Source organism: Syngnathus acus, chromosome 9 (genome assembly GCF_901709675.1).
Source record: "Syngnathus acus chromosome 9, fSynAcu1.2, whole genome shotgun sequence".
Lineage (NCBI taxonomy): Eukaryota > Metazoa > Chordata > Actinopteri > Syngnathiformes > Syngnathidae > Syngnathus > Syngnathus acus.
This window is the reverse complement of record NC_051094.1, coordinates 16,846,473-16,861,363: the sequence shown is the minus strand read 5'-3', so window position 1 is coordinate 16,861,363 and position 14,891 is coordinate 16,846,473.

Sequence of the window (14,891 nt, the reverse complement as noted above, 5' to 3'; positions counted from 1 at the left end):
CTTTCTATATGTGATTGTGCACTCCTTTTAGCAATACAAAACATGCAATACGTAAATGATATTCAGAAATAATTATGCAACTTTAGTCTCTGGATTGTGCACTCCTTTTAGCAATACAAAACATGCAATACGTAAATGATATTCAGAAATAATTATGCAACTTTAGTCTCTGAAAGAGAAACATCTTTGTGTGTCACTGCAGTGTCTTAAAGAGAAGCCCTTTTAAAGAACGAGGACAGACGGGAACTGAGGGACAACTATGATGACTATATATATTGGTGCGGCGCATCTTCCAAATTCACAAACTCACTGAACTAGACCAATGATCCCGCACAGAAATGACGATGCATGAATAATAATGTAAATGACGTTACGCACATTTTCACACCGAGCACAATGGCGCCAGTCTACCAAAATAGACCCCAAAGTGTGTAGATAATTTATTCACCCTGTGAGGTTAATTACATTTTCTCAGCAACTACACCCCAACAATAGCAGCAACCATCAAATAAAAGGGACAAAATACTAAAGCGACATTTGAGGGATTGTCAGGAAAATTTTACATCAATCTGAGCCAAAAGAAAAGTTAACAGAGATTCAAAGTGTTACTTGTTGTGCCACGGCAGTAATAAAGTATAAATATTGTAAATATCCGCCTCAATGGTCAAACAACTGGTGCCCATCCCAATATTGATTAAAGCTCCTCCCACTCTCAGACCTGAGATCAGTCACATGGCAACACAGCTCCTCCATATGATTTTCTTTGTCCTTTTGTTGATTGCAATAAAAAAATGTTCTGTTCTTACTTTAGTGATTCACTATGTTGCACTTGAGAGCCAGGACATAAAATACAAATTGAGCCTCTTGATTAACTCTTAGGTTTTATAACATACCTATGATTTTCTCCGATGGGAACTTTATAACTTTGTGGGTCAATTTGCATCTGAGTAAGCGTAAGAACTTGACCTAGTGGAACTACCCCCTCTGTAGAAGCAATTGTGTCATCTATGAGATTGCTACCTGACTTTTGGGCAAAACAAACATCAATGCTAAATCGTGAATGTGATTGAAAAAAAAAGTTTGGCCCATTGAGGTGTTGCACCCTCTCCACTAAACAACTACACGACTCTCTAAATTCCCAGTTCTATGGAGATTTATTCTTACCATTGTCCTCACTCGTAAAACATAAGCGTAAAAGTCACTGAGCTAAGATAGAGCTATGACAACGCCAGTCTTGCAGTCTTTCTATTTTTGCTTCTTACAATAGACAATTCAATGAGGGGACGGCTTTAGGAAGGCAGGTGAAATCCGAGTCCCCCCTGCCCCCATCCACTCTCATTTTCTGCAGGTATAAAATGAACAATAACAATCATTCATTTGCTGTAGACTGGCATTTTGGAAATGTTCCAAGCTCTTTCTTTCCCTCTTCCAACATAAAGTTTCTCCATTTTGTTTTAGTTATAATTGTATTTTATTAGGGTTAAAAAGTCATAATCTGTGGCATCTCTAAAACAGCTTTACTAGCATTGTTGTGTACTGTGGAGTTCATTAGATGAAAGGTTGAAGACCTTATTTTCACTTTTGGCCTCCTATAGCCTGCTTACATTGGCCAAAGTGAGAGAGTGACCAAACATTCACCAGACGAAGCCCCCCCCCAATTTCCTGATTCTCATTTCTAGCACTGTATGAATTTTATTACATGGATTTTCACGACTTTCTCAGGCAATTGAAACTTGTAGTTCATCGATATGTCTAAGGTGTGAATTTGAGCGTATTTGTCTAGAGCAGGGGTCACCAACTCCGGTCCTCAAGGGCGCCAATCCAGCCTGTTTTAGGTGCAGCCCTACGACAACACACCTGATTCAAATAATCAGGATCGCTATCAGCCTTAATAGAGCTTGCTGATGAGCTGATCATTTGAATCAGGTGTGTTGTTGTAGGGCTGCACCTAAAACAGGCTGGATTGGCGCCCTTGAGGACCGGAGTTGGTGACCCCTGGTCTAGAGGCTCCGGGAGTCGTCAAAAAGTCAGTCCACGTGTCGTGTCTCCTGGAGGCCTGGGTCTTTACTTTAGACTCCTTCCACTTGACAACGATGCTCACAGATGCTCACACGGTGTTTCATCATCCCTGTTCCAATAAAAAGAGTCACGTCGCCTCGGGGGACAGCCCGTGTGGCTCTTCTCAGCAGGTCCAGGGCCCGACCGGCCATTTTTCCATTCTGTGTTCTTCGTATGATAACCACACATTTGCCTGCGGCCAGCTACGCGAAGGCGGGGACAGCTAAGTTGTCAGCTGCAATCTGGTTCTTTTGGTTACTTCTTAGCTCGAATCGGGTCAGCTGGCAATGGTTTCAACTGCTCACCCTCTGTACTTTTGATCTATATACTGATATCTGCTGTGTGCACAATTGCTCCATTTCAACCATGTTGCTCTTATTTATTTATTTATTATTTATTAATTGCTCTTATTTATTCATTGTATGTGCCTTCTTGTTTTTCCTTTTTGTATTGTTTACTTGAATGTTTTGTTTGTCCGTGGACCAATATAATATAATATAATATATATATATATAATATGTAATATGTCTTGTCACCGTGGGATAGTAGGAAACGCAATTTCGATCTCTTTGTGTGTCTTGACGTGAAGAAATTGACAATAAAGCAGACTTTGACTTCTAGCGTCTTGATCGCACTCATGATTACTGTTGGCGTCGGCTCTTCTCACAGCTTTCAGCCCTTCATGTTTTGACAAAGAGTCCACAAGCACAAGGTACTTCTCACCTCTTGCGCCATCGACTCGCAGGGGTCCAGCGCCATACTGGCCCCCATGGCACAGTGCTTGAAAGTCAATCCGTCTGTTTGCTGTCCTCTGCGACCTGTGCTGTACCTGTTACACAGTTCACGTAAGGCTGCACAAATTGCACTTTCGGAAATCCAGAGCTCCAGCATATCCAACTCCTTCCGTGTAGGCAAGGGGCCCCTGTGCCCTAGCGCTAACTGTACAGCCAACACCACTTGGTTCACGGACACATCTGGGACCACTTTCCGCGAGGGGTCTTGTTCCAGTTTTCTACTCCTACAACTATAATTCTTCTCTCTCTGACTTATCGATGAACTTTGTTTCTTTACCAGCGGGCCCCTTCCTAGGGCCCATCCGGCTTCCTTTCACACCCTCGTAGCCAGAACGTCTTTGAGGGCTTCCTCACCACAACGGTTGTCGGTTATGACTCTTACGCGTCCTGCGTGTCTGTTCACAACCTCCAACAGTCTTTCCAGCACTGCACTTCCTCGGATGAAGCCCCAATGGGCTTTCAGGTCTCCATCCTTTCTTGATCCGTACGATGCGAGGCAAACTTAAAGGAGCGTGCCGAAGCTATCAATCAAACGGTGCACACACGAAACAAACCGCGATCAGACAAACGGCACAACAGTAGGCAGTAGTAACAATGAAATGTATATACTCACTTTGTGTCAAAGACGCACACGATCACAGCAACATACTCAGTCGACACCAGCAACCTTTAACTTACTGCTGCGCACAAGCTCCAACAATCACAATAAGCTGATGTAACTCACGCGACTTAAGGCGCGGTGACATAACTTTCCAACATTTTAACATCAACATGGGAACCTTTCTAACAGCTATTTTTATTTTTCTTCTTTGTGACAGGGGTTCACTTTGGCCTGGGGAGTTAATTTCATCATTCGCTTTAAAGATATCTGGCGCCATCTAGCGTTGTGAATGGGTATAATGTCTAGACCCCGAATGTAAGACGACCCCCACTTATTTCAATGCAAAACACCGTCTTATATTCGGGCCAATACGGGACTCCCTGAATCACACTGAATCAAAATGCATTCTTGTCTGAGCTAATGAATAAGGACTGATCATGAACAAATTAATGTGAATGATGCAGTTGACAATTTCAACAAAAAAATATGAGTTCTGTAGACAAGCATGCACCACTCAGAAAGTTTACTGTTAAGAATTTTTGAACACCTTGGATTGATGAAGAAATAAAGCAGTTAATAAAAAAACAAAATCAAGACAAAGAGACTGTTATTCTCACAGGAAATCAAGAGGACTGGATAATGTACTGAAAACTGCGAAACCAGGTCACCAAACTTAATAAAACAAAAAGGTTATTATGAGAAGGACATTGAAAACTATTTAAAAAAAAAAAAAGATTAAAACAGGATGTGGAACACAACCATCAATTTGATAGACAGGAAAAGAAAATCTACACCATCTTTTATAGATGTTGATGGGAAATTTTTAACCATGCCTGCAGATATTGCAAATTACCTCAATGATTGCTTCATTAATAAAATTGATATCCTAAGATACTTCCAGCCACGGAGGTGGAAGAGAGCTCCATAGAATAGGACCGGGCGTGCGTAAAAGCCATGTCCGAGCCCCATCCACCGTCCCCGGACAGCCACCCGGCCGAGCACCGGCCCCCGACTTCCATCCACGGAGGTGAAAGCGAGCTCCGTAGAGTAGGACCGGGCGTGCGAAAAAGCCATGTCCGAGCCCCATCCACCGTCCCCGGGCAGCCACCCGGCCGAGCGCCGGCCCCCGACTTCCATTCACGGAGGTGAAAGAGAGCTCCGTAGAGTAGGACCGGGCGTGCGTAAAAGCCATAATAGTTTTTCCAAACCTTCTGTGTCACTCCAAATCCTTAAATCCTTCAAACTCTTCGTCCTCCGTGTCACTTACAAACAAAGCCGCTAATGATCCCGGTAGTACGTGGGGCCCTTCGTCATCTTCGTCATCCCGTGATCGAATCTTTGTCCTTTATGTAAACAACCGCCGCGCCGCACTGCTGACGTCACTTGAAATTCAAATTACAGTAATCCCTTGCTACATCGCGGTTCGTTTATCGCGGTTTCACTTTTTTTTTTAATTTTGAAAATTTATGAAAAAATTCACATATAAGTCGCTCCTCAGTATAAGTCGCCCCCCCACCCAAACTACGAAAAATACCGCGACTTATAGTTCGAAAAATACGGTAAAAATATGGTATATATATATATATATATACACCGTATTTTATATATATATATATATATATATATATATATATATATATATATAAAACTGTGGGAACTTCACACTGGATTTCAAGCAACTTGGATTTTGCTCCTCTCCAGCCTTTCTCCAGACTCTGGCGCCTTGACTTCCAAATGAAATACAAAACTTGCTTTTGTCTGAAAAGAGGACTTTGGACCACTCTGGAACTGTCCAGTGCTTCTTTTCCATAGCCCAAGTCAGACACTTCTTCCGTTGTCTTGAGTTCAGAAGTGGCTTGACCATGGAAATAAACTTCTAAGCCTGTGGTGAGGACTGTGAGGAAGTGGACAGTGGAGACAAGGCAGGACCTCCAAGCCTGCTTTGACTGCACCGATTGGGGAGTTTTCGAAGCTGCAACTTCAGACTTGCATGAACTCACTGACACTGTCACATCATACATCAGTTTTTGTGAGGATCTGTGTGTGCAGACTAAGACCTTCTGCACGTACAACAACGACAAACCTTGGTTTACACCGAACCTCAGGAGGCTGCGCAAAGTCAAGGAGGAGGCCTACAGGAGCGGCGACCGCGACCTGTTCAAGCAGACCAGAAACACACTGAACCGAGAGGTCAGGAAAGCCAGGAGGTGTTACGGGGAGAACCTGAAGAGACACCTCTCTGCCGATCCTGATCCCTCAACAGTGTGGAAAGGTCTGCAGAGCATCACGGGCTACAAGAAACGGACCCCCCGTCCTGTGGAGAGCCCAAGGCTTGCTAACCAGCTAAACAAGTTCTACTGCAGGTTTGATCGGTCCTCCCACACAACGGGACTTCCTGCAGCACAATCTACATACTCACCTCTCCCCACAACTGCTCTGTCCACACCTCTATCATCGTTGTCACCCACTCTCTCTCTTGCAGAGGCCGCGCCCGCACTCCAGATCCGCGAGGAGGAAGTGCGCCAGATGTTCCGGAGACAAAAGACCAGGAAGGCACCGGGCCCAGACGGCGTGTCACCTTCCTGCTTGAAAGTCTGCGCTGAGCAGCTGGCGCCCACCTTTGCACGGATCTTCAACCGTTCTCTGGAGCTGTGCGAGGTGCCCTCGTGCTTCAAGAGCTCCACCATCGTTCCAGTGGCCAAGAAGCCCGCCATCACAGGTTTGAATGACTATAGACCTGTCGCACTAACATCTGTGGTCATGAAATCTTACGAGAGGTTAGTGCTGAACCACCTGAAGGATGTCACGGGCCCCCTGCTTGACCCCCTCCAGTTTGCCTACCGGGCAAACAGGTCAGTGGATGATGCGGTCAACATGGGACTGCACTACATCCTGCACCACCTGGACACCCCAGGAACGTACGCCAGGATCCTGTTCGTGGACTTCAGCTCGGCGTTCAACACCATCGCTCCTGACATCCTCCAACAGAAGCTCATCCAGCTTGCGGTGCCTGCCTCCACCTGTCAGTGGATCACCAGCTTCCTGACCAACAGGAGACAGCGTGTGAGGCTGGGGGGCATCACATCTGACACCCGGACCACCAATACTGGAGCCCCTCAGGGGTGCGTCCTCTCCCCACTGCTCTTCTGTCTCTACACCAATGATTTCTCCTCAGGTGACTCTCCTGTGAAGCTCCTGAAGTATGCAGACGACACCACTCTCATCGGACTGATCCAGGACGGTGATGAGACTGCGTACAGACAGGAGGTGGAGCGGCTGGTCCACTGGTGCAGCCAAAACCACCTGGAGCTGAACCCGCTCAAGACCGTGGAGATGACAGTGGACTTCAGGCGTGACCCTTCACCACTTTTACCCCTCACTATCCGCAGTAATACTATTCTCTCCACAGACACCTTCAAGTTCCTGGGAACCACAATCTCTCGGGACCTGAAATGGACCGGCCACATAGACTCTGTCCGGAAGAAGGCCCAGCAGAGGTTGTACTTCCTGAGACAGCTCAAGAAGTTCAACCTGCCGCGAGAGCTTCTGAAGACCTTCTACACTGCCATCATCCAGTCTGTCCTCTGCACCTCCATCACTGTCTGGTTTGGATCGGCCTCCAAACAAGACAAGCACAGACTGCAACGGACAATCAGGACTGCAGAAAAGATAATTGGAATCAACCTCCCATCTATCCAAGACTTGTACCTGTCCAGGACCAGGAGACGTGCAAGGAACATCTCTACAGACCCTTCTCACCCAGGTTGCAGTCTGTTCGAACTACTCCCCTCCGGACGGCGTTATAGAGCTCGGTACGCCAAAACCAGCAGACACAGAGACAGCTTCTTCCCCCAGGCTGTTGCTCTGATGAACTCACACCACTCTTAGAGTCTCAGAGTCATTACTGTGCAATAACATCCTGCTCTCCACACCTTTTTTGAATTTGTCTACACTGTTTGTACTATGTGTCCTCTCTGCATCCATTGCAGCCTGGTCATCCTGGAAGAGGGACCATCCCCATCTGTGGTCTCTTCTCAAGGTTTCTCATTTCCCCTAGCTGGAGTTTTGAGTTTTTCCTTGCCCTTTTGGGAGCTTAAGATCAGGGGATGTTTGAGAATATTTGCCATTTTTCACATGTCCTGAGTGTTGTTAGTCACCTAAATGTTGTACAGACGGTGTGATTTACCGAAGTCAAATTCCTTGTTGGGCACGCTCAAACATGGCGAATAAAAAACTCTTGAATCTTGAATCTCTCTTGAAATAAGGCTATTGTAGCCCATTTCCCGGACACGTCTGTGAACAGTGGCTTTTGATACCTGGACTCCAGCTTCAGTCCACTGTCTTTGAAGCTCCCCCAAATTCTGGAAGTGACTCTTCTTCACAAGGCTGCGGTCATCTCTCTTGGTTGTGCAGTGTTTCCTGCCACATTTCCCCCTTCCAACTGACTTTTTGCAGATGTGCTTTGAAACTGCACTCTGTGAACAGCTTGCTCTTTGAGAAATGTCTTTTTGTGTCTTACCCTCCTGATGGAGGGTGTCAATGATGGTCCTCTGGACAGGAGTCAGAGCAGCAGTCTTCCCCATACTTGTATTTAGTTTACTGAACCAAGCTGAGTGTTTTTCAAGGCTCAGGAAACCCTTGCAGGTGTTTCGAGTTAATTAGACGATTCAAGTGATTAGTTGAATACCCTACTAGTATACTTTTTCATGATTTTCTAATATTTCGAGATAGGATATTTGAGTTTTCCTAAGCTGTATGCCATAATCAGCAATATTACAATAATAATAGGCTTGCAATATTTCAGTTGATTTGTAATGAATCCAGAATGTATGACATTTTTGTTTTTTTAATTGAATTACAGAAAATAAAGAACTTTATCAGAATATTCTAATTTTCTGAGACAGTCCTATATGTACATGAACGTAAAACAGGAAGTGGTATCGCCTGAAAACGGCCTTCAAAATAAATCACCCTACCTCAAATCAAAGCACGGCTGAATAACATAAATAACATGGAGAATTCTTAACACATACACAACTTTTATTATTATAAAATTGTTAAAACAAGGTACAAGTGTACATACTGTAAATATGTTTTTAGAACTCTTTTATTATTATTTAAAAAAATCTATAACAAGGTAAAACACTGTAAATATGTTTTTAGAACTCTTATAAAAAAAAATTATAAAAAGGTACAAGTGTACGCACTGCAATTGTGTGGGCACTCCTTGCCTTCTGCTGGCGTGTGGCCAAGTTTTGTGCCATAATTCCTCAATTTAGAAGTTTTATTTTGACTTTTAGATTTTTTTTTTAATTTGGAAAAAAAATCCGCGATTTAGTGAAACCCCAATAAACGAACCGCGATGTAGCGAGGGATTACTGTATTTGAAATTGTCGGTTTCTGTACGTATTATCGGGCCAAATCATTTTGACTCTTGTTGCTAACATAACCACTGTTGTTTTTGCCCCTCTTTTTTGCATTATATTCTTTGCATGGTATTCTTTGTAAACCACAATAACTTCTTGGCATATCAGACATGTATCTTTCCATCCATTTTCGACCGCTTATTCTGAGTCGGGTCGAGGGGGCAGCAGCTTCAGCTGGGAAGCCCAGACCTCCCTCTCCCCAGCCACTTTGTCCAGCTCATCCTGGAGGATTCCAAGGCATTCCTGGGCCAGCCGAGAGACTGTTTCGTCAGCGTATTCTGGATCGTTCCTGGGGCCTACTTCCCGTAGAAAAGACACACCTCACCAGCATGGTGTCCAGGAGTCATGCTAATAAGATGCCACCTCATCTGGGTCAGTGGTGGAGAAGCGGTGAGGCTGAGGCTCTGAGTCCCTCCCACCCCATCTCTAAGAGAGAGCTCAGACATTTGCCGCTAGTATCTGGGATTTTGTTCTTTCGGACACGACCCACAGCTCGTGACCAAAGGTGAAGGTAGGAAAGTAGATCAACTGATAAATCGAGAGCTTCGCCTTTCGGCTCAGCTTCTTCACCACGACAGACGGAGTCCACATCGCAGCAGACACTGCACCGATCCTCCTCGCAATCTAACGCTCCATCCTGCCCTCACATGTGAACAAGACCCCAAGATATTTGAACTCCTCCACTTGGGGCAGGCTGTCATCCCTGACCCGGAGAGTGCATTCCAGCCATTTCTCACTGAGGACCGTGGTTTCAGATTTGGAGGTTCTGGTTTTCATTCCAACTGCCTCACACCCGAGTGTGAACTGTTCCAGTGAGCGTTGATCACATCATGAAGAGGCTAATAACCACATCATGTGCAAAAAGCCGTGATCTCGAGGTCACCCAACAGGAACGCTTAAATATGTAATTCAGGCTCTCCTGTTTCGTGTGCAGTTAACTTAGTTCTTCCTTTGTTGTGTAGTTAGCACTTACTTGCATTATTTGATTGCTACTTGCTTTCCTATGTGGTTGAGTTCTTTCGTTCGTATTTTGCACTATAGTTTTTATCCTGCTCTCGACGCTTTATTTTGAATTGTCTGTATTATGTGTACTATGTGTCCACTCTGCATCCATTGCAGCCTGGTCATCCTAGAAGAGGGATCCTCGCATCTGTGGTCTCTTCTCAAGGTTTTTCATTTCCCCTAGTAGGAGTTTTGAGTTTTTACTTGCCTTCCTGGGAGTTTAAGATCAGGGGATATTTGAGAATATTTGTCAATTTTTGCACATGTCCTGAGTGTTGTTAGTCACCTACTAAATGTTGAACAGAGGCTGAGATGTACCGAAGTCAAATTCCTTGTTTGGCATGCTCAAACATGGCCAATACAAATTCTTGAAAATTCTTGGAAATTCTTGAAAACTTGACAATTCTTGAATTCTTTAAATTCTTATTTAGAATTATTTCCATCTCCCATTGTGCTCCACCTGTCCACCTATGCTTGCGCATCTTCTTGTTTCCATGTTAGTCTTTTGCTGCTGTAGTTTCTTGTTTGAATTATTTTATCTGCTCATGTGCTCCTGCTTCCCCTATGAGGAGTTTTGAGTTTTTCCTTGCCTTCCTGAGTGTTTAAGATCAGGGGATGTTTGAGAATATTTGTCAATTTTCGCACATGTCCTGAGTGTTGTTAGTCACCTAAATGTTGAACAGAGGCTGAGATGTACCGAAGTCAAATTCCTTGTTTGGCATGCTCAAACATGGCCAGTACAAATTCTTGAAAATTCTTGAAAATTCTTGAAAATTCTTGAATTCTTGAAATTCTTATATAGAATTATTTCCAGCTCCCATTGTGCTCCACCTGTCCACCTATGCTTGCGCCTGCTTCTTGTTTCCAGCAGTCTTTTGCTGCTGTAGTTTCTTGTTTGAATTATTTTATCTGCTCATGTTCTCCTGCTTCCTTGTTTTCAATCAAACTAGTCCTTGTTCCTTTTGTGGTCTGGCTCTGCTATGGGGTTCGTGATGTGACAATAATAACCTATCAACATTGTCAAGTGGCATGGTGGTACAAGATGGTGTATAATTGGGTATCGAATTTGGCCCAGGCACATTGGCTATTCTAAAACATGTAGTAGTTCCAAAATTTCACCAAGAGATGGTGTTAAAGCTTGACATAGGGGTGACCTGATGGAAACTAACAAATCTAATTACCGTAATTTTCGGACTATAAATCGCGGTTTTTTTCATAGTTTGGGTGGGGGGGCGACTTATAATGAGGAGCGACTTATATGTGAATAAACACGAATTATATGCTAAACAAACCGCGATGTAGCAAGGGATTACTGTAATTTGAATTTCAAGTGACGTCAGCAGCGCGGCGCGGCGCGGCGGTTGTTTACAAAAATGACAAAGATTGATCACGAGATGACGAAGATGACGAAGGGCTACCGGCATCATTAGCGGCTTTGTTTCTAAGTGACATGGAGGACGAAGAGTTTGAAGAATTTAAGGATTTGGAGTGACACAGAAGGTTTGAAAAACTATTACGGCTTTTACGCACGCCCGCCGGTCCTACTCTACGGAGCTCTCTTTCACCTCCGTGGATAGAAGTCGGGGGCCGGCGCTCGGCCGGGTGGCTGTCCGGGGACGGTGGATGGGGCTCGGTGATGTCTTTTACGCACGCCCGGCCGGGTCATACCAAAGACTATAAAAATGGGACCCATTGCCTCCCTGCTTGGCACTCAGCATTAAGGGTTGGAATTGGGGGGTTAGATCACCAAATGATTCCCGAGCGCGGCGCCGCTGCTGCTCATTGCTCCCCTCTCCCCCAGGGGATGGATCAAAATCACACGGGGATGGGTCAAATGCAGAGGACAAATTTCACCACACCCAGACGCGTGTGTGACGATCATTGGGACTTTAAAAAAATAAAAATAAAAAAATAAAAAAATTAAAACAAAATAAAGAAATTAAAAAAAGTCAGAATTTGGGTGCGTATTATACATGGGTACAGGCTTTTTTCCAGCATCGACATGCCATTTTTAGGGTGCGTATTATACATGGGGGCGCATTATACATGGGAAAAAAACGGTAGTCCGAAAATTACGGTAATTAAATTGTTAGCAATTGGGAGGACACGACCTGTTCAAACACGTAGCAACACACAATTTTGGAATATGATTTTGCTATGCCATAATTTTAATCTGTAACAGTTTGAGCAATATCAATATGTATTTTAATGTTAGTTAATGTATGATTATGTGTAAAGTAATCATTACTAGACAAGATATGTGTTATTAATGTTGCAATGTTTTATCCAACCTGTATTTAACATTGTTGTTCCATCTATTCATGAATGTATTGAGTTGAGAGGGTTAATAGTGATATTAAGTGGTGGAAGACTGCGATCCCACGCATGAGCCTGACCCAGAGGTCACCTCATCTGGTCGAGGATGCAGCAGCAGTCTATTTTTAGTAAAAAAATATAGGTGTAGGACCTATAGGGGACATATGAGGCCGATAGGGAAATCCCTATCACGTGCAGGGAGACCTATAGGGGAAGGCACGTGCAAGGGAAGCCTATAAATATGTCGTCCTGACACAGAGCGAGGAGGCTCTTCCTGGTCAGGGCGATGGCCCTGACGCTGCCCGGATTTTTCATTCTTTTTGAGATTGGACCAAAATCTACTAAAATGAATTTCCAGAGTCTTCGAATTGGACTTGGACTAAGTTTGATATTAATTTCACTCGTCACTCCAAGAGAACCTATGTGGAGTTTTTTCAGTTATTTTTCTTCCCGAAAGCTGTTAGAATTCCAGCTCACTGATTCATATCATGTCAGACGGCCTTGATTTCTCTTTAAGGAATATAGTTTCCTAGAAAGGAACCTTTTGTACCGAGGAAGGACTAGAACTGTTTTGTGTCATCGTAACGGTGGCCAGTACGGCTCACCTCAAAGCTTTCAAGTATGATTGATGATCAGTTTCGTGTGAACTGGTTCATTTTTGCAGAACTGAGAGTAATGTTTTTGGTTATGCGGAAAACGCAAGAGGTGCATCCCGCCGTGGAAGGCACCAACTAGCGAGGCGTGGGTTAAATCTGCGATGTAGTGAAACCGCGATAAACGAACCGCGATGTGTACACCCTCAACATGTGCCCAAATAAATTTATTGAAGCTCAATAAAAAAAGATTTAAAAAAACAAACACAATTTTGCATATTTGAGCCTTTGTCTGCGCACTTTGTCAATGTGTTCGACATTAAATACGTTTGGTAAACGTTGGCTTGTTCGAATCTACCTGGCTTCTCAACAAGCCGGCGTGTTGGACATTGTTATGAAAGACCAAAGGTTTTCTTCTTCTTCAGTGCCACTGACAGCTGCTCCGTGCTCCTCATATGCGTATACTGCCCCCTTCAGTTCTGGCAAGAATCGACACAGCTCACCGAGTGTAAAGTTGAATATTCGGTTCTGATGGACCACATAAAAGCAGGTACCGGCATATTTTTTGCGTGTTGGTACCAAATTGGTACCGAGAGTATCGGTTCTTGTGACAACCCGGAAGTATCGGTTCTTGTGACAACCCTAGTTCAGAATGTGAGGGTTGAATTCCACTTCCGGCCCTCCCTGTGTGGAGTTTGCATGTTCTCCCCGTGCCTGCGGGGGTTTTCTCTGGGCACTCCGGTTTTCTCCCACATCCTAAAAGTATGCACGGTCGGCTGATTGAGCACTCCAAATTGCGCGTAGGTGTGAGTGCAGATGGTTGTTCGTCACTGTGTGCCCTGCGATTGGCTGGCAATCGGTTCAGGGTGTCCTCATGCCTACTGCCCATTGACTGCTGGGATAAGCTCCAGCCCGCCCGTGACCCCCGTGGGGACAAGCGGTGCAGAAAATGGATGGATGGATGGATGGATGGATGGATGGATGGATGGATGGATGGATGGATGGATGGATGGACGGACGGACGGACGGATGGATAATAATAATAATAATAATAGGGCGGGGGCGGCTCGGTGGCGCACTGGTTAGCACGTCCGGAGGGTGTGGGTTCGATTCCACCTCCGGCCCTCCCTGTGTGGAGTTTGCATGTTCTCCCCGCGTGGGTTTTCTCCGGGCACTCCGGTTTCCTCCCACATCCCAAAAAACATGCTTGGTAGGCCGATTGAGCACTCCAAATTGTCCCTAGGTGTGAGTCCGAGTACGAATGGTTGTTCGTCTCTGTGTGCCCTGCGATTGGCTGGCAACCAGTTCAGGGTGTCCCCCACCTACTGCCCGATGACTGCTGGGATAGGCTCCAGCACGCCCGTGACTCCCATGGGGACAAGCGGTACAGATAATAGACGGACGGAGGGATGGATGGAAGAATGGATGGATAATAATAATAATAATAATAATAATAATAATAATAATAATGATAATAATCATGATAATAATAATAATAATGATAATGAGCTCTTTGAAGTATCAATCAAGCAATAATTCACACTAGTTGACATAATGTAAGTTTAAGATCAGGGGATGTTTGAGAATAATTGTCAATAATTGTCAATTTTTGCACACGTCGTCCTGATTGTTGTTAGCCACCTAAATATTGTACAGAGGCCGAGATCTACCGGAGTCAAATTCCATGCTCAAACTTGGCAAATAAAAGATTGATGGATGGATGGATGGATGGATGGATGGATGGATGGATGGATGATTGTATTCATACAAAGTGGTGATTTTGGTATTCTCCATGTCATTATTGTTTCAGAATCATGCTCTGCCCTTAATTTTATCCTTACTCTTTATGCCCTTAATCCTTACATTTTAAGGATTGGCTTAATTATTCAGAATAAATTGATAGTATATGTATACACGTCTATTCATTTATAGTTAAGATCATTAACTATAAATGAATGGTGGCCACGTTCTTAAGTTAAGAACACAAGGTTTATACAAGGTTTGTTTAGCCACGTTTTGTATTTGGTGTTGTTGAAAGAGACCACCGTTTTGGAATATAACAATTGGTAAAGAAGTTGGTCACCAATGTTGACAACATTGT